Source organism: Canis lupus, chromosome 4 (assembly GCF_048164855.1).
Source record: "Canis lupus baileyi chromosome 4, mCanLup2.hap1, whole genome shotgun sequence".
NCBI lineage: Eukaryota > Metazoa > Chordata > Mammalia > Carnivora > Canidae > Canis > Canis lupus.
In genome coordinates, this window is record NC_132841.1 from 33781568 (window position 1) to 33803739 (window position 22172).

General features: G+C 41.2%; 1 long non-coding RNA gene across 1 annotated transcript; it reads right to left on the reverse strand.

Annotated features, from left to right (window-relative positions):
• Positions 1 to 7073: 7073 nt before the first annotated feature.
• LOC140632142 (uncharacterized) lies at positions 7074 to 21009 on the reverse strand. The gene is made up of 3 exons (XR_012029671.1): positions 20889 to 21009; positions 11128 to 11307; positions 7074 to 7225 (listed from the first exon to the last, which is right to left on the reverse strand). It is a non-coding gene; the product is annotated as an uncharacterized lncRNA (long non-coding RNA).
• Positions 21010 to 22172: the final 1163 nt, after the last annotated feature.

Here is a 22172-nt window from a genome sequence, read left to right on the forward strand (position 1 = left end):
CATTGACAGGCTTAAACTCAGAACTGATAAACTGTCATTTCTGTCCACATCCATAATGAAAACAGGCAGCATGGTTAAGTTCAACATCAACTGGTAGAAAGGAGACTTCCCCACAGAGGCTGGGATGGGGAGAGAAAGAGAGAGTATTTTCTGAACAATAGTCTTATCTCTACAAGTGGCAAATGTGGCACATTTATCCTGGTATTCGTTTTGACAGGAGCATGCTCTGGGTTCACGCAAAAAAATGGCTTAAAATTATTAGTCAATAAATTTAAAAGAAGAGGTACTAAACAGTCCTAATTTATAATACTTGAAATTATTTGATTTGCCAGAAAGATTCTGCTGCATTCCTAGCATCCTGCGGAAGACATGTGGTGCAGATTTTATGAAAATGATAATGCATGAGATATTACAGTGTGTCTGCAGAATTGAAGGTTAATAACAGTTACACATATTCTTACAGTCCAGATCTCTCCATGCTCTGATGGGGGTGGGAGGGGGGGCGTCACTGTGCTGGAAATCAGGCTCTGCTTTGATACGATGCTGAGTAGAGGAAACTGCATCTGAGAAGAAAACTGGAAGTGTCAGGAAATTTCTAGGAAAACTAATGTTCTTTTATGGGTAAGGTTTATGGTTGTGAAAATGAGGTGGACTAGGATGAGCTGATCTAGGGCGGTGGATGGGGTAAGCTGAAGAATATTCCCCAATTATATTTAGATCCTTATCCCTGGAAACTGTGGTGGATATCTTATTTGGCAAAAGGACTTTAGAGATATGATTAAATTAAGGCTTTTTGGATGAGAAGATTGTCCTGGATTATCTGGGTGTGCCCCGAATGTAATTCCAAGTGTCCTTATGAAACGGAAGCAGAAGTGGACATATAATTACTTACTACAGAAGAAGAGGCAATGGGATGATGGAAGGTGGGGACTGAAGCAATGCATCTTGCAGATAGAAGAAGGTCAGCCAAGGAATGCAGGCGCCCCCCTAGAAGCTGCGAAAGGCAAGGAGACAGACTCTACCCTAGAAGCTCTGGAGGGCATGTAGCCCTGCCAATATCTTGATTTCAGCCCAGTGAAACCCATTTTGACCCTTCTGGTCTTCAGAACTCTTAAGAGAATACATTTATGTTGTTTTAAGCCACCAAACTAGTATAGATGGTACCACAGAAAGTTTCTAAGTTCCTAAATTGACCTGTGGACTGGACTACTCTGTTCTGAAAAAAAAAAAAATTATCACAGAATTCTGCACAATGGGCAATATCCAATTAAATGAATTCCTATTGGAATGAAATGTTTCTGAACTAAATGAGATAAAACTAAAGGAAATAAGGTCATACTCACTTGAGGAAGTTGTTTGTGTGAGGAATGGAGGCCTCCAGCTTCTCATGGGTTGAACTGTGTCCACCAAAAGGATGTTGAAGATGTTGAAGTCCTAACCCTCAGGACCTGTGAATAGGATTGAACTTGGATAGAGGGTGATTGCAGATGATCAGGCTGAGATGAGGTCACGAAGGTGGGTCCTCATAAGAGGGGGGAATTTGGACACAGAGACAGATGTGCACATGGAGTGATGCCTGTGAAGGTGGAGGCAGACCGTGGTGGTGCGACAGAAGCCAAGAAATACCAAAGCTCGCCAGCAAAGCACCAGAAGCAAGGAGAGAGGCAGGCGGACAACAGATTCTCCCTCATGGCCCTTAGAAAGAATCAACTGTGCTGACCCTTTGCGCTGGGATTTCCAGCTTCAGAACCTGGCCTGGACGCCCTGCTGTTGATGAGGCACCCAGCTTGTGGCGTGGTCTCGGCAGCCCCAGGAAGGAACACACGGAGAGCAGTGAGGGTTTGTCCATCACAGCTTTGTTCCAAACGGTATCATAGGCAGCTATGCTCCCAGGTCCTCCTAATAATTAGTCCTAGAGTCTAATGCCAAAACTTCCCTTTGGAATTAATTTTAATCGAGTTTTGTTCTGTTTGGATTTTTGTTTATATTTAAAATTTAAATGCATGAATTCCAAAGTCGCTAATTCTATGTTTAATTTGGCAAGCTGCCTTCTAACACATCTCTTTCTCTGTCTTTAGGTTTCTCTGTCTCTGTCTTGTCTTTCTCCCTGTGATTCCCCACCCCCTCCATTCTCTCTGTCTCTCTAGGAGAATTATCACAAGAAAGTCATGGTGGAATGTAGGAGAGATAAGATTGCTTTTCACACCCCTTGACTGGTTCTGAACTCTAAGTGAAGCTTCACTTAGAGCACAGCCCAATGGATAATCGGGTCACAAAAGGTAAGTCATAGAGTTAGAAAGCTCTCCATTCCTTCTCTCCATTTCCCGTCCATCTATATGTTGCCTCAAAGCCAGAACTAGAATATCGTATCTTCTATGAGGGGCTGAGTGAGCTCCTTTGGCTTGTGTTGAACCTGCTGGCCTGTTGAGCCTTATTTGCAGGCTGGAATACAGCCAAGTGCACTGGGGCTAAGGCTATGCATCCTCAAGGATCGATATTAGGGAGTCCTAGGGCTTGAGCCTCCTTCCTTGCATCTATTTGTTCATGGATCTCTTCCTTCACAGAGGACCACCCTCCCAGGCCAAGGTTTGGAGGTTGGAGGCTGCCCTGTGGGGACCTTCTGAGGCTAAGGTGCCTTGCTAACACATCTGATTAAGTTTCTCTTTCTCTGTCTTTAGGTTTCTTTGTTTCTGTCTGAGAGGGTGGTGCTCAGAGCAGTTGCTCCCAGTGCTCCCAGTGCTATGGGCATGAGGGTTGGGGCCTGTGTGACCCACGAGGGACAGCAAAGAAGGCTGCCACCGGGGCCAGCATTTGTCTTAGTCTTACTCTTAGGGAGTTGATTTCTGAGGCAGGAATTGGCAAGGCGGTGCTGGTCAAGTGGAGGTAGGCCAGTGAGAGGAGGAGAGATGCTTATTAGTTTGGATTCTCTGAAAGGTGTAAAGAAGTTTTACTCACACCTACTACTGAGAAATGACATTCTTGGGAAGGTGTAAAGAGGTTGATGGGATTTAGAGCGGACAAAGGTTCCTGTCATCTTGTTCACGCTACCATTGTTCAGGAGTCGGATAAACTCAGTAGCTAACGGTTTTAAGAGTTTACTATGTGCCACATACTGTTCTCTGTATTTTTCCTGAAATAATTCACTTAACCCTCTTATAAGAACCTCTTAGGCGGGTATTATAACTATTTTTATAGGTGAGAAAACTGAGTGAAAGAGGGCTTGAGCCATCCCTGAGCCAGCAAATCAGAAGCGAGAGAGAGCTTAACAAGTTAGCAAATAAGAAAATGGTTTTAACATGGGTTTTAAGTGCTGGTAGCTTGTTTATGACTGTGGCAAATCAGTTAAAAAAGGGATGCAGAGCAACAATATCCCTGTAAAACTGAAAACATATTGCCTGCACCTTCCTTCAGAATCTGGAAAGTTGCTGGAACTGGGGTGTGTGTGTGTGTGTGTGTGTGTGTGATGTGTGTGTGTATGCACACATGCATGTGTGTGCATGTTGTTTGTTTAAATCTATTAACAGTTGACATGATGACAACAGTTTGTTTTGCCATTATAAGTATATAATTTCTTTTTGGACTGAAACTCCTTCTCTGGAATGTATTTATTTGCTTACTTACTTAATTCCACACTTAGTGATCAAATGCCTACCGTGTGCAGACCTTGTGCTCTGAGGACACATTCTTTGCCATCACAAGCTTTATTGTCCAGCTCTATTTTGACTGTACCTACCATATTATGAAAAATTCAACATTTATGCCAGAGAAAAAATAAGAAAGAAAGGCAAGGATGAAGGAGAAATGCAGTTCTGTAGGGAGCCACCCCAAGGCCCCAGAAATCAGGGCAGAGGCTGTGCCAAGCCCATTGCTTATCTCAGCTGTCTTTCTCTGGTTTCTTTCTCTTTCTTAAGTTGGATGAACAGATGCAAGTAACACCCAGTTAGGCCAGCCAAAGGGATTCCCTAAAAGCTTCATGCTTGGGGAGTGGAGGTTGGGCGTCTACTGGGCTTGAAAGGTCTCTGGCTTATCTAGGCAGCTGCTAGAGCCCTGTCCCTGTTTTTATCACAGACTTTATCCTAAGCTGCAGCCATTTGCTCGTATGAATGCAGATGTGAGGCTTTTATTTTTTTTTCTCTCCATCCACCGCTGAAATACAATTAAAAGGTCAACCAAGGATCCTGAACAAATTGTGCAGGGGTTGAGGGGAGAGGAAGCAGAGGGAGTGCTCTGTTTGAGGATTAGCTTGTTTACAACAGAGTTAAAAAACATTTTGTTTCAAGCAGAGTTGTATGCATTTGTCAATAAAACCAGGCTTGGAAAGGGCAAAAATCAGCTTGTTTGTCACAGAGTCCCCGTATGCTTAAGGATCCGGCCCCAGATGAGGAGCTTACAAATGTTGGTACTCATCCTACTCACACTCATGCCCTGGCCAGTCACTGAAGGGAATTGTGTGATGCTTTGTCCTGGGACCCGGGACAAGGTCTTGAGTGTATTTGTGCCAGGATACACTAGTAAGGGATTGAAAAAATGAGATTAGGTAGGGCAGGACCTCAGTGTAGGATGTGTTAGTAAGTAGGTTACTACTATTGGTAGTTGGGGCTCAGTCTAGCTGGGACCTCTGGGAATGGTGTAGAATGGGCCCCAGGTTGTCCCACCCAAAAACCAATGACACTGACATATATACGTATCAACTCCCTTTGTCACTGGCTCTGGGTTGTTCCCAGAGGTTCAGAATCCCCTGGACTTCTAGCCATGGACTCTTTTGCATGCAAAAGAGGCCTTGCAACAGAAAAATACAGTGCTTGACAATAGTGTGGGCAGAGGGTCTATAGGAAGACTACCAACCTTGTTGCCATGAGCTCTAATCATGATAGGAAAGGAAAAGAAGTATCCAGTTATATCATTGGACCCCAGACCATATCATCTTGTCAGAGTTACAAGGACCTGGACCCAGGAATGGGCCATAGTTTATCTTCTGAGGATGACTAATGGACAAGGAACAGTAAGGAAAAGCAGGATGCCCTGGGGGTGTGGCTCCAGGACTGGAAGTTTGAATCAGGTTTCCTGAAAAGCAGGGACTATACAACATCTGTGTCAGAAGTTAGAACAAGCAGGCCATGGGCTGCATCTTCCTCAAGTTAGGTTTTGTTTTAACCACAGTATCTGTGTTTTTGTTTTGCCCAGAGTATATGTGTTTGTGTTACATAAATCGCTTGCCAAACTATACAAATCCAGAGAGCTCATATAAAAATCAAGATTTCTAGCAGCCATTTAAAAAAAAAAAGTAGATTGTAGCTTCCTTTGGTTACAATCTCAATTACCACCTGAACTGTTGTTTCTGGGTCATGGAGATGGACAGTGGGTTGCATTTACCAGAGAGCTTGTGCTTTTGCTTTTCTTATATCCTGCTTTACTCATGTGCATTTCCTACCTGGCTGCTGTAGGCATTTGAGTGGGTAGCTTCTTATTTTTATAATCTGGTCCCTCTAACACCATACCCTAAGGTCTGCTAGTGGACAACTGGTTTCCAAGGATTTTACTGGTCGTCTATGTCCCCATTCCTAGAGTCAGGAAGGTATTCAAACTCTGGACTCTCCTATTTAAGACCTTTAGGAACTTTCTGTGGTCTTGATCCAAACCCGCTTGACCTTCATCCCCCTGCTTTCATGCCTATGACACATTTTCCAGGCACATTGACCAAATCGTGATGACCAGACTGCTTCACAAGAGTTAGGTTTTCCTGTCCTAAACCAAATTCCTCATTTTTTCATCCAAACATGATTGTCCTTTCTTATAAATGGCAAATGAAGACACAAAAGACCCATTCTCACTCACTGTTTTTGTCACAGAGCACATCCAATATATCAGCAAATTCTTAGAGCATTACCTTCAAATTTTACCTTAGTTTCCCATGCTATATTCTGGGTCACCTCTAAAGCTACCATTGTGGCATAGGCCACCATCACTTCTCTTTTTGATTATGCTGATGATCTCCTGATGGGGCTCTCAGCATCCACCATTGATCCCCAATGGTCTATGCTCAACACAGCAGCCAGTGTGGTTATTCTGAGACTTAGCTCACATCATGTCATCCTTTGCTCAAAGCCCTCCTCCCATTTCCTCTTGAACCTCACCTTTTACTGCCTTCCACCCCACTACCTCTGATCTGCCTTTTTCAGCTGCACTCACTTCTTTAACTTTTCCCTGAAAACCCCAGATGTGCTCATTCCTCAGGACCCGTGCACTTGCTCTTTCCTCTGGCTGGGATGCTATTTCCCTGTATACCTGCAAAACGTACAATCTTGTCTCCTTTAGGACATAAATCAAATGTCATCTGAGTGAGGCCTTCTCTAACCACCCTATTTAAAATTGTGACCCACTCTTCAAACCCTAGAAATCCTTATTTTTATTTTTCTCCAGCTCTTATCACCATCTGACAATATTTTACTTATTTACTCCCTTCCTGTCCCCTGTAGGACTTTTGTCTGTTCTGTTCACTGATTTATCTATATTCCTTAGAATAGGACTTGACCCTGAGTAGCTGCTCAATCATGTTGGGTGAATCAATCAATGCCTTTCCTTGCCCGATTCTTCCTTCCCTGGACAGGAAATTTCCTTTCAAAATCTAACTAAGTCTAACCCATTTTCGGAACATCTCCATGTCCTCCAAGTAGCCGTTCTGATTATTCTTGTCCAGCCTGACTATTACGTTTCCTGAGCTAAAATTATAGATGAAAAAGACCATTATAAATGATCACATTTATTCAGAAAATTGACAAGGAGATTGTGTGGTATTCATGACAACCTCAGCAAGTATTTGGAGGCAGAGAGAGTGACTGAAAAACAAAAAACAAAAACAAATGTGTGTTGTAGTACCATCTGTGCTGTAAAGCTGTTATCTCTGAACTTGCTGAGCTGCTCCCCCAGACTCTAGCAGGCTGGAGTTAACACACTCATGAATTCTCTCATTAACCAGGGCAGACAAAGATGCAGGAGAAGAGATGAGATGACCACAGATTTTAGTGTATTGGTTACTTGTTACCATAGAGCAAACCACCACGCACTTAGTGGCTTAAAATAATGTGTTTATTATTGATGACATATCTATGAATGAGAATTTCTGTTGTTCTGCATTGGGTTCCCCTGATGTTTGTTGGGTTTTCTTAGGAGGCAGAAGATTAGCTGGTCCAGGATGCCTTCATGCTCATTTCTGGTGGTTAGCCATCTGTTGGGTGGAGCGTGGGGACAATTGGGTCACATACCTGTTGCTTGCCAGTGTGCTAGTCTCAGAGAGTGCATGGAAACACAACGTTTGTTTAGGGAGAGGAAGCTTACAGTTGTATAGTATTATCATATATACTGCTTTAAGAGTTTGCATTTTAGTATTTCAATTCTCATAGAAAAGCTGGGGACAAAAGATTAACCATAAAGCCAGCATCTTGGCATCTATATAGATGTATTAACTGAAACCTTCAAACATAGAACAAAAAAGCTTTAGGGGACAAGATCCTGCTTTGCTTAGGAAGAGCATGGAATGCCTTGAGTGCCATGTAGCATAAGCAAAGCCCTTCAACCTCAAGGAGAGGAATCATGAGCATCAAAAGGAGTGTGCTCCCTCCAGCAGTCAGAACCCTCAGGGGTCCTCAGATTCTCTAAGCTTCGGGCTTGGAGTAAAGAAAAGGCTGCGCCTTGTTCCTTGTGCAATGAGGCCAAAGGGAAAGACTGGAATGAGTGTAAAAGAAGAAATAGGACCGCTGATGAATCTGAGGACTTTTTGGAATGAGGAAATTCAGTGCAGGTCAGCTGAATGGTGGAGAAAGTAAGGCTGAGACCCAGTGTGTTCAGAACCTTCTGGTTTTGGAGTTATTTGGTCTTGCTCTGTGAAGGTGTTGATGAAACACTGCTTATTCTACAGGGTTTGGTCTCATACCTCAGATTGCTAAATGGGGCTAAATCCTAGGGTAGTAGAGTAAGATTCTCATATGACAAGTTTGAGAATCTATTTTCTCCTCTCCTCACACTTTAATATTTTACCAAATTGCTTGATATCAGCCATGTTGTGATTTAATTTTCTCCAAAATTAGCATGTTTCACTTTGTTTTCTTTACTTACTATTTTGGAGACAGCCTGGTTAAAACCTTCCCACTCATGGAATTGTTAGTCAAAATATTTTAGGAGGAAGCTCAAACATTCATTGTTTGCCTTATTAATAATTAATTCAGGCAGATGGAGAAGAATACAATGTGTGTACTCCCCTTAGTATTACTTGTTATCTGTCCCTATCTTCATCTGCACACCAGGCCTCAGGTAATTTCACCCCCCAAAGGCCATGGGGTCATGCACAAGAGTAATCTTAGCTGCATTTCACAGGAATAAGGATGAAGTTAAAATATCTTGCTAATACTCACACAGAGAAGAGGAATGGAGTCAGAGGGAGAGCTGAGGTTATTTGGGCAAGACCAGTATGGCTCCCCAAGTACAGTGGAAGGACAAGCATAAGGCCTCAGAGCTTCCTTGTGCAAAACACTGAGAAAGCTTATCTACTCTAAACCCTAACCAGCTCTCTGGAAACTTGGAGAAATTATAGGTTACCTTTGTAGTTACTCCATGACATGAACTGAATTATTATGTTCAGGGCCGATGCCACGTTTGCACACATGTGGGAGAAAGGCTGGTACATAGGCTGATCCCTTGTAGAAGTGAATGCATGACTAAATTAAAGCAAAGGGTTCAAGGGATTCCATAGGCAGGGGACTCAAAAACAGATGGAAAAGGTTTGCTGGGGTCCACAGAAGACCCATTCCAGGCCCACCTCCTAGTGGGAGGAGTCTCTGAGCAGACAACCAGGCCCACCTAGGAACTAACTAGAACCAGTTAGATCTGGAACTCAAAATTGTTATTGTGACATTGAACAGGCTACGGTAGACTACGAGTACCCCTCAGTGCAGAGACCTGCACCAAAGTGAGGCAGATCTCAGAGCCCCTTTTCAGATTATGTCCCCAGTTGGCCACGGTCCCAACGGTTGGGTTTCCTTTCTGCAGGATGAATTCTATGATCAAGACTCTCTTTAGATTCTGAGGGAGGAGAGAATCAGCACCCCCTGCTTTGCTATAGCTCTTACCTTAGGAGCTGTCTGTTGATTCCTCACCCTGACTTGGAATACATAGAGATTTCTTTGCACTGCTCTAGATTTTAAACTTTGATTCCTTCTCCAATAATCCTGCCCTAAATATTTAATCTGGATATTTGGCAAAATCACTACCCCCCAGCTGTGGACCACTGCCTGTAAAAGGGACACACTGGGGCTTTGGGCTTGGGTCTCACAAAGCGGCAGAAAAACATGAAGATTAGAGCAAGATAATGAGCAGCATTCTCCCCCTCGAGGAAGTGAATGCTTCAGCCTGAACTCTCAGGCTCTGCTTCTCCACCTGCTCCATCTACTCTTTGTGTGGACACCTGGGAGGTTCCTAAAGCTCCCTTTTCTGGGAGCTCCTGTATCTCCCTATTATGCAAATCATAGAGTCCAAAGCAAGGCATACACTCCCAAGACGACTTGGAATGTAAACTTCTCTATTATCAGCTAATATTGATTTCAAAGTCAAAGCTATTTTTCTTGCCTCAGCTCAGCTCTGCTGCAGTGACACCCCCCCTCCCCCAAGCTTGCTTACTCCTGAGTGGATCCTTCAGGCATCCACCTCCAGCCATTGTTCATGTTATTCTCACTTCTTGAAAGGTCCTCCCTGGTGCCTGTCTTGGAACTGCCCTTCCTTCAGAGACCACCTTTCACCATAAAACGTTCTTTTATGCTTCCCAGGAGAGTATAAACTTAATGTCTTTCATATTCATAAATCTCTACAATAGCCTTTGTTATGCCCCTTCTTATGGTTTGCTTTTTACTCTAGTGAGTCTTCCCCACTAGATTAGGAGCTGCTGGAGGGCAGACGAGACTTAATTTTGCATTCTGTGTGCAAACGTGGCGTCGGCCCTGAACATAATAATTCAGTTCGTGTCATGGAGTAGGAACGGCAGCCTATTGCCAGACCTTCTCAAGCAGCTTCCTGGGCCGACACGGGGTGGGCGGGGCCAGCAACATAATGGACTTTAGATTCAGACGAGGTGCAATGCTGGTGCAATCACTTACTGCTTTCGCGTGACTTATCTCTTAGAACCCTCAATTGCCTCCCATGGAAAGCAGGATTATAAATCCGTGGTGAGAGAATGCCAGGATCTAAATGTCTGAATACTTAATCACTGTCCTGACACTTCCCCCACTGCGGGGGGCAGGATGTATGTACAGGGAAATGCCAGAGACACTCTTGATTTCCAGCAGGAGCTCTAATTCCCAATACCCCGTGGCTCCTACTTTCATGACTTGATTGGCCCTCATGTGGATAAACAGGATAGCTGTTGTCTCAGTCCAAGATCTACATTTGAAGGCATGCTTCAGGGTCTTGCTGCATAGACATTCTTTTTCTGAAGCTCCTTCCTAGCTCCCCCTTGATTATACCAAGACAAAGGCTGAAGGCTGAATGTAGTATGGAGTCTCAACTTATTAACCAGATGCCGCAGATAAGACCCTCCCTTTACAAAAAAAAAAAAAAAAAGAAAGAAAGAAAAAAAATTTTAAAAAAGGAAGATTTTCTGCAGTCTGGTTCTGTTTTGGATCATTTCACTTTTTCCACAAAAATTCCTACCCCCTGGACCAGCCTGTTTGACTAAATCTATGTTCCTGATTATGCCATTTTTTTTTACATTTTTTAATTTAAATTCAATTTGCCAACATATAGCATAACACCCAGTGCTCATCCCATCAAGTGCCCACTTCAGTGCCCGTCACCCAGTTACCACATCCCCCTACTCACTTCCCCTTCTGCATCCCTTTGTGTGTTTCTCAGAGTTAGGGGTCTCTCATGGTTTGTCTTCCTCTCTAATTTTTCTCACTCATTTATCTTCTTTCAATTTCAAAGCTCCCCCTTGGTAGTGATGTAGTAGGCGTGTGTGTGTTTGAGGGAGGTCCCCTCTTATAAACCATTCATGTGAACATTCACACTGACCTTAATTAGGCAGATGTTCAGTGGGGATAAAGGAAGAATATACTGATGTTAGGGTCAAGTTTTGCCTCTTACCAACTGCAAGAGACTGGGAAGTTTTCTTAATGCCTTGGAGCTTCAATTATAAAATAGAGATGATGAGGTATGCCTAGGTGGCTCAGTCAGCTAAGCATCCAACTCTTGGTACCAGCTCAGGTCTTCATCTCAGGGTTGTGAGTTCAAGCCCTGGGTTTGGCTCCATGCTGCATGTAGAGCCTACTTAAAAAAAAATTAAAATAGAGATGATCATATCTACCACCTAAAGCTATTATGAGTATTAAATAAGGTAACCTGTGGAGATGGTATCATAGTAACTGGCATGAAACAGGTGTTTGATACACTCTGGCACCTTTCTTTTCTCTTTTGAAAGTTACCTCAATAACACACTTCCCCCATTTGGCTACAAGTTGTCAATTTCATATGAAAGAAGCCTGGGAACTTGGGAATACAGGCTTGTGCTAATTTTATTATCTCATCACTTTCTCTTTTTTTTCTTAGACTTTTAAAGTTTTATTTTAAGTGAACTCTACGTACATCACACTTGAAGCTTGAACTCTCAACCCTGAGTTCAAGAGTCACATGCTCTACCAACTGAGCCAGCCAGGTGCCCCTCATCACCTTCTATAATCAAAAGGAAGAGAGCAATCAAGGTCTAATTCTTTAGGGCTCAAAACTGCAGAAATAGATTTTTAATGATCCCTTGGTGTTCTTGGAGCCTTGTTAGCCTACTTCCCTGTCCATTAGACAAGGTAAAGGTTCTCAGATAAATGTGGTTGTACTTGTGCCAAGTTCCTCAGATCATAGCAGCTGATCTTTGCCCCTTCAAAAGTCATGGTCACTATTGACCCAGAAGGAATATTTCAGATTTTTTTTTGGTTAAAATGGAGTCATTGTTATTGTCATGACCTATTGTCCTAGCTACCAGAGGGTCCTACCTACTTAGGGTCATAGAACCTAGTGACCTGCTCCCAGTCACTCTTTCCCAGAGTGACTAATCCTTGTTCCTGGAACAAGATATGCCCTCCTTCTCTGGTAGATGGACTTGAAAGAGAGTTCAAGGAATCATTCAGTCCAGAAGACCACATCTCCTTGCTTTCAGGTGTGTGTATTAAGTTCCTATAGTTTTGCTCAAAATACACTAAGGGAACAGGAATGATGGAACAAAGTCAGAAGATTTTTCACCAGCCCCAGGGAACCAAACTAAAGTTCTTCCATGCTCATGTTCTGACCCCAATGATTCAGAGAGGATGGGTAAAGAGCTTGGGTAGTTTTTCCTTTAAAAGAACCAGTATAGTGCAGTTATCATAAGCATAGATTTGGGGGTCAATTCACTATAGCTGTGAGTTGAAATCTGCACAGATGTGTGGCCATGGCCCAGTTTTAAACTTCTCCATACCCTACTTGCCCCCCTTTGTAATGGGCATAATAATACTGCTAATTCAGGTATTATGAAGATTAAATAAGGCAATGCATGGAAAATGCAAATGGAGGGTTTGACACTACTCAGTAAATGCCACAAGTGAGTTAAGAGTGAGAGCCTCCATGCCACTTTATAAATTCCAGAGTTTAGAAATTACTGAATGATAGGAACCCAAATGAGTTTGGATTGGATTCATTTATCAAAAAAACCCAAATGAGTAATAATTTGCCTGGGGCAGATATTAAGTAGGGAGAAAATTGAGGAATTTCCCTTTCCATTTAAGCCATAAAAAAGCTTTATTTATAGTTCTTAACTTCCTATCTCAAAGGAGATATTGGACCAGTTAGAGCCTGGAGATGATTGAATTTGCTGATCGGATTCCCAGGCTTGCATTTCTTTATGGGTCCATTTCTATTTGCTGTCTTTATGATCTTCCCCAACATGATGGCCATGACAGGGAACCAATTCACTAGCCCCCAGACAAAGGTAAAGCTTCCCCTCAGTGGAGGCATTTAAGCAGTGTACTGGCTCAACAGATCGCTGTACCATGATGGTCCCATTTCTTTCCCTCTGGTTTGTTCCTGTCGCCTTGTATTATGTCCTCTAGGTACACAGAGAACCGTGGATCATTATCAGTCACAACCTGCCCAACCACATGTGTGTACATGCATGCTTGCCTCCACAGATAAAACCACATGAATACAGAGGAAAATACATAGACAGACATCCACACAAATATACATAGACTAAGTCAGGAACACTCTGATAATCATAAATACACATACAGAAGCCGCATTTAATCAGTATGAAAGACAATCCTTTCAAGCACCTTCACCCATGCTTGCTGTCACAAGTATGCCCACACAAGCATCACGTGCACACACTTTGATCATGTGACTAGTCTGTGAGCATATGGAGTATATAGAGTACGGTTTGTCTTGTTCTAATCACATTCTTTTTATAAAGAGCTTTCTATAGATCCCTATATCAGCAGGACAATTTCATATCCTATTACAATCTGCCAAGAAGAAATAGATAAATCTATTAGCCTGTTCTTTGCTTGTTTCATCATTGTGACAGTCTCTCATGGGTCTACATCCATCAGGCTCCCACACCACCTGACAGCCGAGTCTCCACCACCAAGCTGCAGGTTAATAGCTCTTTAATCTCTATTTAATTGCTCATTAATAATTCCAATACTGCTTTCTTCTGTTAATTGATTAAAAAATGGTTTCAGTGGAAGTGAATAATGAAATTTGGTAGCAACCAACTAGAGAATGAGTTTGCTTGTCATCTAGATAATCAAGAAGAAATAGTGACCAAAACACTCCTTGCCTCATTTGCAGATTTTGTGAGTTTTTTTTTTTTTTTTTTTTGAATGCTAGTGCTGGCAAGGCCTTTGGAACTCAACTACATCAGCGTTCTCAAACTGATTCACAAGTGATTAAACAGTATTCTAGGAAAAGCAATATTCTATGATTAAATAAGTCTGGCAGACATGGTATACAAATCTCTCTCACAATTTGGCATTTTAAATCAATGTTAGCATATTCAAAATTCTGACATTCCACTTTGAGAAACCTATTTACATTGTTCAGTTGATCTTCACTCAAACTTATTTGATAGTAAAAAATCACATTTCTATTGAATACCATTTCAGTTATCTATTGCTGTATAATGAGTGCCCCCCAAATCAGTGGCTTAATTAAAATGATGGGTTATTTCTCACAGTTCTGTGGATTTCTGTGTTGGCAGGTACAAGACAACCTGGCAGTTGGTGCTAATGGAGTGCCTTACTTCCCCTCCACATGGTTTTCCATCCCCCTAAAGGCTTCCTTACAAGGTAGGTTCAAGGCAATTTTTCAACAGAACAAACAACAGAAACTACAAGGGTTCTAAAGGCCTAGACTTAAGGTCAAACAACATCATATCTGCTGTATAATATTAAACAAAGCAAGTCACAGGGCCAGGCAAGACTCAAGGCACATATAAACTAATATCCACTCTTAATGGAAAAACAGATGCAATTCAAAAGAGCACATGGAATGGAAGAAGGAATTGTTGTGCTTATCATTGAGTGTCATCTATCACAAGCCACAGAACAGATAGTTTTTGGAAGGCTGTTTACAAAATGCTAGTGTAGAACAAACTCCACATTTCCTAGGTTCAGATATTGAGATGTATACGTGGAATTTGTTCAAGGACACATATCTGGTCATCACAGAGATGAGATTAGAATCTAGACTTCAGACTCAGAGTCCTTTGTCTTCACCATTGTGCTTCTAAAAGATTCTGAACTGGCCATGATTGACTTGAATGATACCAAAATGCTTACTCCCTAGATTTAGGGAGTCCTAGATCCTGATCCTGGTCTTCTAATCAATTCCAGGTAGGCTTATCAGATCACGAATAACTCAGTGCACCAGAGACTGAGCTTCCTGTGCCTTCATTCTGTGAAGGATAGGCTCTGGAAACAGACAGACTTAGGCATTCTAAATGGCATGAGCTAGATGAGCTACATCTCAAAAGCTTCCTTTGAGATAAAGTAACCTGTTTGTTTTCAAAAAATTTTATCCATGTTGTCTGGATATCCACTGAGTCCTGTACCTTTATGATCCATAGTTAGATTTCCACCTAATCCCATATGTCTCTTAAACCACAGTTCAGCCCGACCCTTTGACATCTCATAAACGAATTTCTGTAATGCTCCTCTGACTTGGCAACTTATCCCAAACACATTCTCCATGCTATTCCAATACTTGCAAATATTTCCTGAAATAATAACTCTTCCATGGATTCTTGCTGAACTGGTCAAGATAAGCATGAAAACTTACCTGTTTTTAGGTCTGCAAATTCAGCTCAAGCCTTCACTACTTAAGTATCAGTATGGCCTGTATTTTGCATACTCTGCAAGACTTTATTGAGCCTACTATCAATATGTTTGTTACTTGAATATATTCTACCTAAGTTCAGCCTTTTTCTTTGTCTTTCTCTCTCTCTCCCTTTTATTTATATGTAACATGCTTGTTTTTACTCTATTTTATTATAATATCATGCCAGTACAGTAACTCTTGGACTCTAACTTATTAGGTGGAAGGGGTCACATTTGAAATGCTTCTTGTAAATGCCCAAAGTCAAATCCGCTGCTTCAGTGCCAGAGGAATACTTGGTGGTGATGACTCGATCAATATCCTCAGGACACTGGCTCCTGGTAATATTGCTTAAACATGTTGCATTAACTTGGCTTTAAGTGTTCCTGCTTTCTTTGCCCAGGAGAGCTAATGAAAGAGAAACATTAAAATGAAGGCTAATAATCATAGAGAAAAGTTATATAGTACACTTCACAGGGAATATATGAGACTGTAGCTTCATCTTCCTTCTGTAACACGTTTATTATGATTAGAACACAGCTTTTTTCTGCATGTCATTTTCAGCTGATGTGTCACAGCATGAAAGAGTCTCAAAATTGCATCTGCTTTCCATTCTTAGCTCATTACAAGGAAGGAGGAATAGAAGGGTGAGGGATCTTGTGGCCGCGATTTATATACAAAGAGCAGAGGTGGTGTTAAGTCCCTAGACCAACACTTAAATCTAAGATTATCTGGAAACTAAATAGGAGGGGGGGGGAGGCTATATAAAAAACACAGCCAGTATCAAACTCTGTAAGATTTCTCTGGAAATGCTGTTGAAATTCTACTCAAACCTTTATTTATTTATCTGTTTGATTTTCACTGAGGCTGAGGCTAGAGGAAGCAGAAAGACAAATACCCCACGTGGTATCTGTATTTGAGAACTACAGAGAGGCTGGCTACCTAATGAAGTTCATGTGTCCGGGAGAAAATCCCCTTTGAGCCACTTCAGATCTTGGGAGGTGCCAATCTTCCTAGGCCTTGATATTAAAGTCCTTTGAGTATGAAACTAGCTCTGGTTGGCAGGATAGAGCAGCAAATGACATTTTGGAGACTGGCCTAATCTGACAAACAATTAAATCACAGTTCTCTGAAATTTGCCTTTCCAAATATTGTTTATGCCCATCAGGATGAATAGTTAAGTTGTGAAAATGTATCAGTTTAGAAATGAAATGACCTCTAATATGATTTGAAACAATCCCTCTGCTCACTCAGTCACTTTTCTAGAATTCTCCATATGTCACCTAAAGCCTCTTTTCCCTCTAAGCCACCAGCTATCACATTCTCCCACTCTCCTTCCTACCTGGCTTTCCATTTATTGACTCACCAGAATTAGTCATGCATTTTGGTTCTATTTCTGCTTCAGGGTTACCCAAGTTAATGTATATGCAATTGTGGCTTACTTGTAGTTCCTTGGAGATGGATAAATCAGAGACAAATGCAGAAGCAAAGAGGTAAAGGGACTCCTAAGGAGAGGGCAAGGTTACTACAACCTCAAAATAAGGAGACTTTCATTTCACTGGGGAGTGGGACCAGTTCCTCTGAAAATGTTAAATTTGGTGGAATCTGATTCATGAAGGAACTAAGATTAAAATGTGTGTCAAATTGTACTTTCAAAGAAGTGGAACATCAAGGGGAGAGATGTGTGCAATCCTGGGTGAAGAGTTGTTCGATGGCATGTGTGAGGGAGTGGGTGGGAGGACTATCACAACCTAGATGCAAACTCCAATGATAAAATCCATTGAGCCAACATGTCAGGAGGCAACCTAAGAAGGAGATTGAACAGTTAGAACTTTGGTTAAATAGCCACTGACCCAAATGTATATATATATGTATATAAATAGACACATACACATATACATGTAATAGAGTAATATTAGTAAATTAGTATTACTTGGAATATCACTAAAAGAAACTAAATAAGATATATACTCAAACACACTAAAGACAAAGCAAAATAGAATTCTAAAACTGTTCAAGTGACCACAGAAGAAAACAAAAAAGAAAAGAGAGAAAAAACATAAAACAAAAAGTAAAAAGCCAACTTAAGTCCCAACAACTCAATTATTACATTAAATGCAAATTATTTGAGTATGCCAATTAAAATATAATTTTTAAGAAAGTACAGCAGATTAAAACATGACTCAACCATATGCTGTCTACAAGAAACTCACTTTAAATATAGTGATATAGGCAGGTTGAAAATAAGAGGATGGAAAGGATATATCATACAAACATAAATTACAAGAAAGCAAGAGTGGCTATATTATACCAGATAGAGTAGAGTTCAAAGCAAAGAAAATTGCCAAAGACAGTGAAGGGCATTATAAAATGATGCACTCTTTTCCTTTCCAACTGGCAAAATGGCTCCCACAAAGAAGCATGGTGAGAAGAAGGGCCATTTTGCCATCAATGGGTAGAAACCAGAGGACACACTATCAATATTCACAGGCATATCCATGGAGTGAGTTTCAAGAAGTGTACCTCACTGGGCTCTCAAAGAGATCTGGAAAGTTGCCATGAAGGAGATGGGAACTCCAGATGCATGCATTGACACGAGGCTGAACAAAGCTGTCTAGGCCAAAGGAATAAGGAATGTTCCATACTGTATCTATGTGTTCATTGGGAAAAAGCACTGAGGATAAAGATTCACTAAACAAGCTCTGTACATTGGTTACCTATGTACCTTTCACCACTTTCAAAAGTTTACATATAGTTACTGTGAATGAGAACTAATTGCTGATTCTCAAATAAAACTGCAAAAACAAATAAATAAATAAAATGATGTGTCAATATACAAAGAGATATGATAGTCTTAAATATTATGCACCAAACTATAGAACTGCAAATTTTTTGAAGCAGAGTAGAACTGGAAGGAGAGATAAACAAATGCATGATTATAGTTGGAGACTTCAATACCCTTCTCTCAACAACTGATAAAATGGAAAATCAACAAGGGCTTAGAAGAACTCAACCACACTGTTAACAATAGAATCTAATCGACGTTAATTGAACACTACACCCAACAATAACCAACTATACATTTTTTCAAGTGTTCCCAAAATACATACCAAGGTAGGACATATCATTGGTCATCAAATCAACCTCAACAAATTGAAAAGAATTGAAATCACCCGGAGTGTGCTCCTCAAGCACAATAGAATCAAACTAGAAATCAATATTAGAAAGATAAAGGGAATGTTTCCAAGTACTTAGTAACTAAACAACATACTTTTAAATATTCAATGGATCAAAGAGGAAGTCTCAAAGAATATAAAAAAGTACATTGAGCTATGAAAACAAAAGTACAGAACTTGCAAAACACAGACAAAGCAATAATGAGAGGGACATTTATAGCAACGGATGCACATATAAGAAAATAGGAAATTTCTTTATTTTTTTTAAAGATTTTATTTATTTATTCATGAGAGACACACAGAGAGAGGCAGAGACATAGGCAGAGGGAAAAGCAGGCTCAAGGCAGGGAGCCTGATGCAGGAATCGATCCTGGGATGCAGGATCACGCCCTGGGCCAAAGGCAGGTGCTAAACCGCTCAGCCACCCAGGGATCCCGAAATAGGAAATTTCTAATTAATAATTGAAATTCCCATCTCAAGAACTTAGAAGAAGAGTAGAAAAATAAACCTAAAGCAAGTAATAAGAAGGAAAAGTAGTATAAAGGGATAAATCAAAGAAATTGAAACAGTAGAGAAAAATCAGTAAAACAAAGGTGGTTCTTTGAAAAACTGAGTAAGATTGACAAACATCTCTAAGACTGACAAAGACAGCGAGAGAGATTGAGAGATCGAGAAAAAGATCGAGAGATTAAGAGAGAGAGGACCCAGATTACCAATATTAGTGATGAAACAAGGGATATTATTACAGACCATGCAGGCATCAAAAGGACAATAAACTGTGGTGGGCTGAATGGTAGCCTGAAAAATACCATGTCCTCATCCCTAGAACCTGTAAATATTACCTTATTTGGGCAAAAGTTCTTTGCAGATGTGTTAAATTAATGACTGAGATGGAGACATTATGTTGGATTATCCAGATGGGCCCTAACTGCCATTCCATGTACTTTTAAAAGAAGGAAGCAGAGGGAGATTGGATACACCGAGAAGAGGAGTAGACAAGACGAACACAGAGGCAGAGAGGGAGTGATAGGGCCACAAGTCAGATAATGTCATCTGAAGCTAGAAGAAGACATGGATTCTTCCCTAGAACTGTCAGAGAGAGAGAGCATGGCACAGTTGTCAATTTATTTTGGTCTGGTGAAATTGATGCTGAATTAATTTACTCCAGAAATATGAAAATGTAAATATCTGTTGTTTTGAGCAACTGAGTTTGTGGTAATTTGTCACAGCCATGGAAAACTAATGTATATGGGTATACCATGAACAGTTCACACACATAAATGTGATGACTTAAATGAAAGGGACCAATTCTTAGAAAAACACAAACATCCATACTTCACCCAATATGAAATAGAAATTTGAATGACTTTGTATCTATTAAGAGAACCGAACTTTTTAAAAGATTTTATTTGAAAGAGAGAGAGAGAGACGAGCACAAACAAGCAGGGAGGAGGGGAGAAGCAGAGGGGGAGGGAGAGGAATCTGAAGCAGACTCCACCCTCAGTGTGGAGCCTGACACGTGATGCAGGGCTTGATCCCACCACTACGAGATTATGACCCAAGTCAAAACCAAGAGTTGGATGCTTAACCCACTGAGCCAACCAGGCACCCCAAGGAAATTGAATGTTTACTTTTAAAGTTCCCCTAAAAGAAATAAGTAGTGACAGATGTCTTGCTGGCAAATTTTAATAAATATTTGAAAGATAGTTAACACCAGTGCTACATACTCTCTTCCATAAAATAGAAAAAGAAAGAAAACTTCCCCATATATTTTATGAAGCTAATATTACCCTGATACCAATACCAGCTAAAGACAGTAGAAAAGAATACAAAACCAGTATCAGTAAAGTCTGGTATTTTGCCAGGTTGGTCCACAGACTACCTCCATCAGATACTCCTGATATACCCATATTTGAGGGACCAACAAGTCTCTGAGATTCTGAGAGTAGAGACTCATCACTTGTAACAAAATCCCCAGATAATTCTTTCTTTTTTTTTATTTCTAGAGAGCAGGGGAGGGACAGAGAGAGGGGGAGAGAGAGAGAGAGAGAATCCCAAGCAGGCTTCATGCTCAGTGTGGAGCCTAACATGGGGCTTGATCTCATGATCCTTTGATCATGACCTGAGCCAAAATCAAGAGTCGTATGCTCAACCCACTGGGCCACCCAGGCACCCCTCCCCAGATAATTCTTGTGCAAACTAAAAGTTGGAGAAGCATTGCCATGAGTCATGTTGCCAAATGGCAGTCTATTGGCTAACCAAAGCTTTGTTCTTTGTCTATGGGGTTTCATTCCTGACTAGATAATAATTAGCTTATTCTTCGATCCTCACCTACGTGTGGGAGATGGGCATAAAGTGGAGGTTTAAAGTGATCATTTCTTTCATAAGCACTCTCTCTCAGTGAATATTATGACCATGAAGAACATCAGACTGGCATGATGAGGTCATGGAATCCAGAATGTTGAGAATCCACATCTACTGGTTCCTAGGAAACACTGGCACCCTTGGTTCTGTGCTGCTAAGGTCCCGGTGGGCCTGGAGAAGTGGAAGGAAGCGGGCAGATCTGGGGGGAGTGAGGTGCTAGTGGGAGGGCTGGAGAGGTCAGGGTGAGTATGCAGTGCTTAACCATGGGAAGAAGTTAATAACTGCAAACCATGATCAAGCAAGAGCTCTGCAAATTCGGGCCATTTCTCAAAAGATTTTTGAAAAACGTGAAATCTTGTGAGGAAAACAAGTGGGTGTGTATTGGAAGTACAAGGCAGCGTGGCAGAAATATTGGGCAGAACAAGGTACGATGTAAGTAATTCTACGTTGGCTTCGCTTGCCCTCACAAGTTGAGATGGACCCTGTGAGCCAAACCAGCTGTGACGGCCCCACAGGGGGGCCTGTTACTGAAAACGCTACTCAAAGACTGTCCTGCCCTACATGGAGTGTTCCAAAGCCATCTAAATTGTCTCCGTTTTAAATTTTAATTATCCCCTGGGGAGAAAGGATCATTAGTCTGCTCCTTTGCAAGAGTGAGGCTGATGATACACAGGTAGATAGATAATATTAGTAGGAAATTTTAAGGGGAAACAAAATATCACTTCCAACCTTTGTTCTTTTTTTTAAAAAAATTGAGATATAGCTGGCATATAACATCGTATTAGTTTTAGGTGTAAAACATGGTAATTTGATATATGTTTATATTGCAAAATGATTACCTCAGTAAGTTTAGTTAACATCCATCCCCACACAGAGTTACAAAATTTTTTTTTCTTGTGATGAGAACTGTGACCATCTATTCTCTAGCAACTTTCCAATATACAATAAAGTATTGTTAACTATAGTCACCACACTGTACCTTATGTCCCTAGGACTTATTTATTTTACACCTGGAAGTTCATGTATTTGACCACCTTCACCCATTTTACCCTTCGTTCTTCATTTTATTTTATCCTTCATTCTTTCTTTTTTTTAAAGATCTTATTTACTTGTTCACGAGAGACACACAGACAGGCAGAGACACAGGCAGAGGGAGAAGCAGGCTCCCTGCAGGGAGCCCCATGTGGGACTCGATCCCAAGACCCCGGGATCACAACCTGAGCCAAAGGCAGATGCTCAACCATGGAGCCA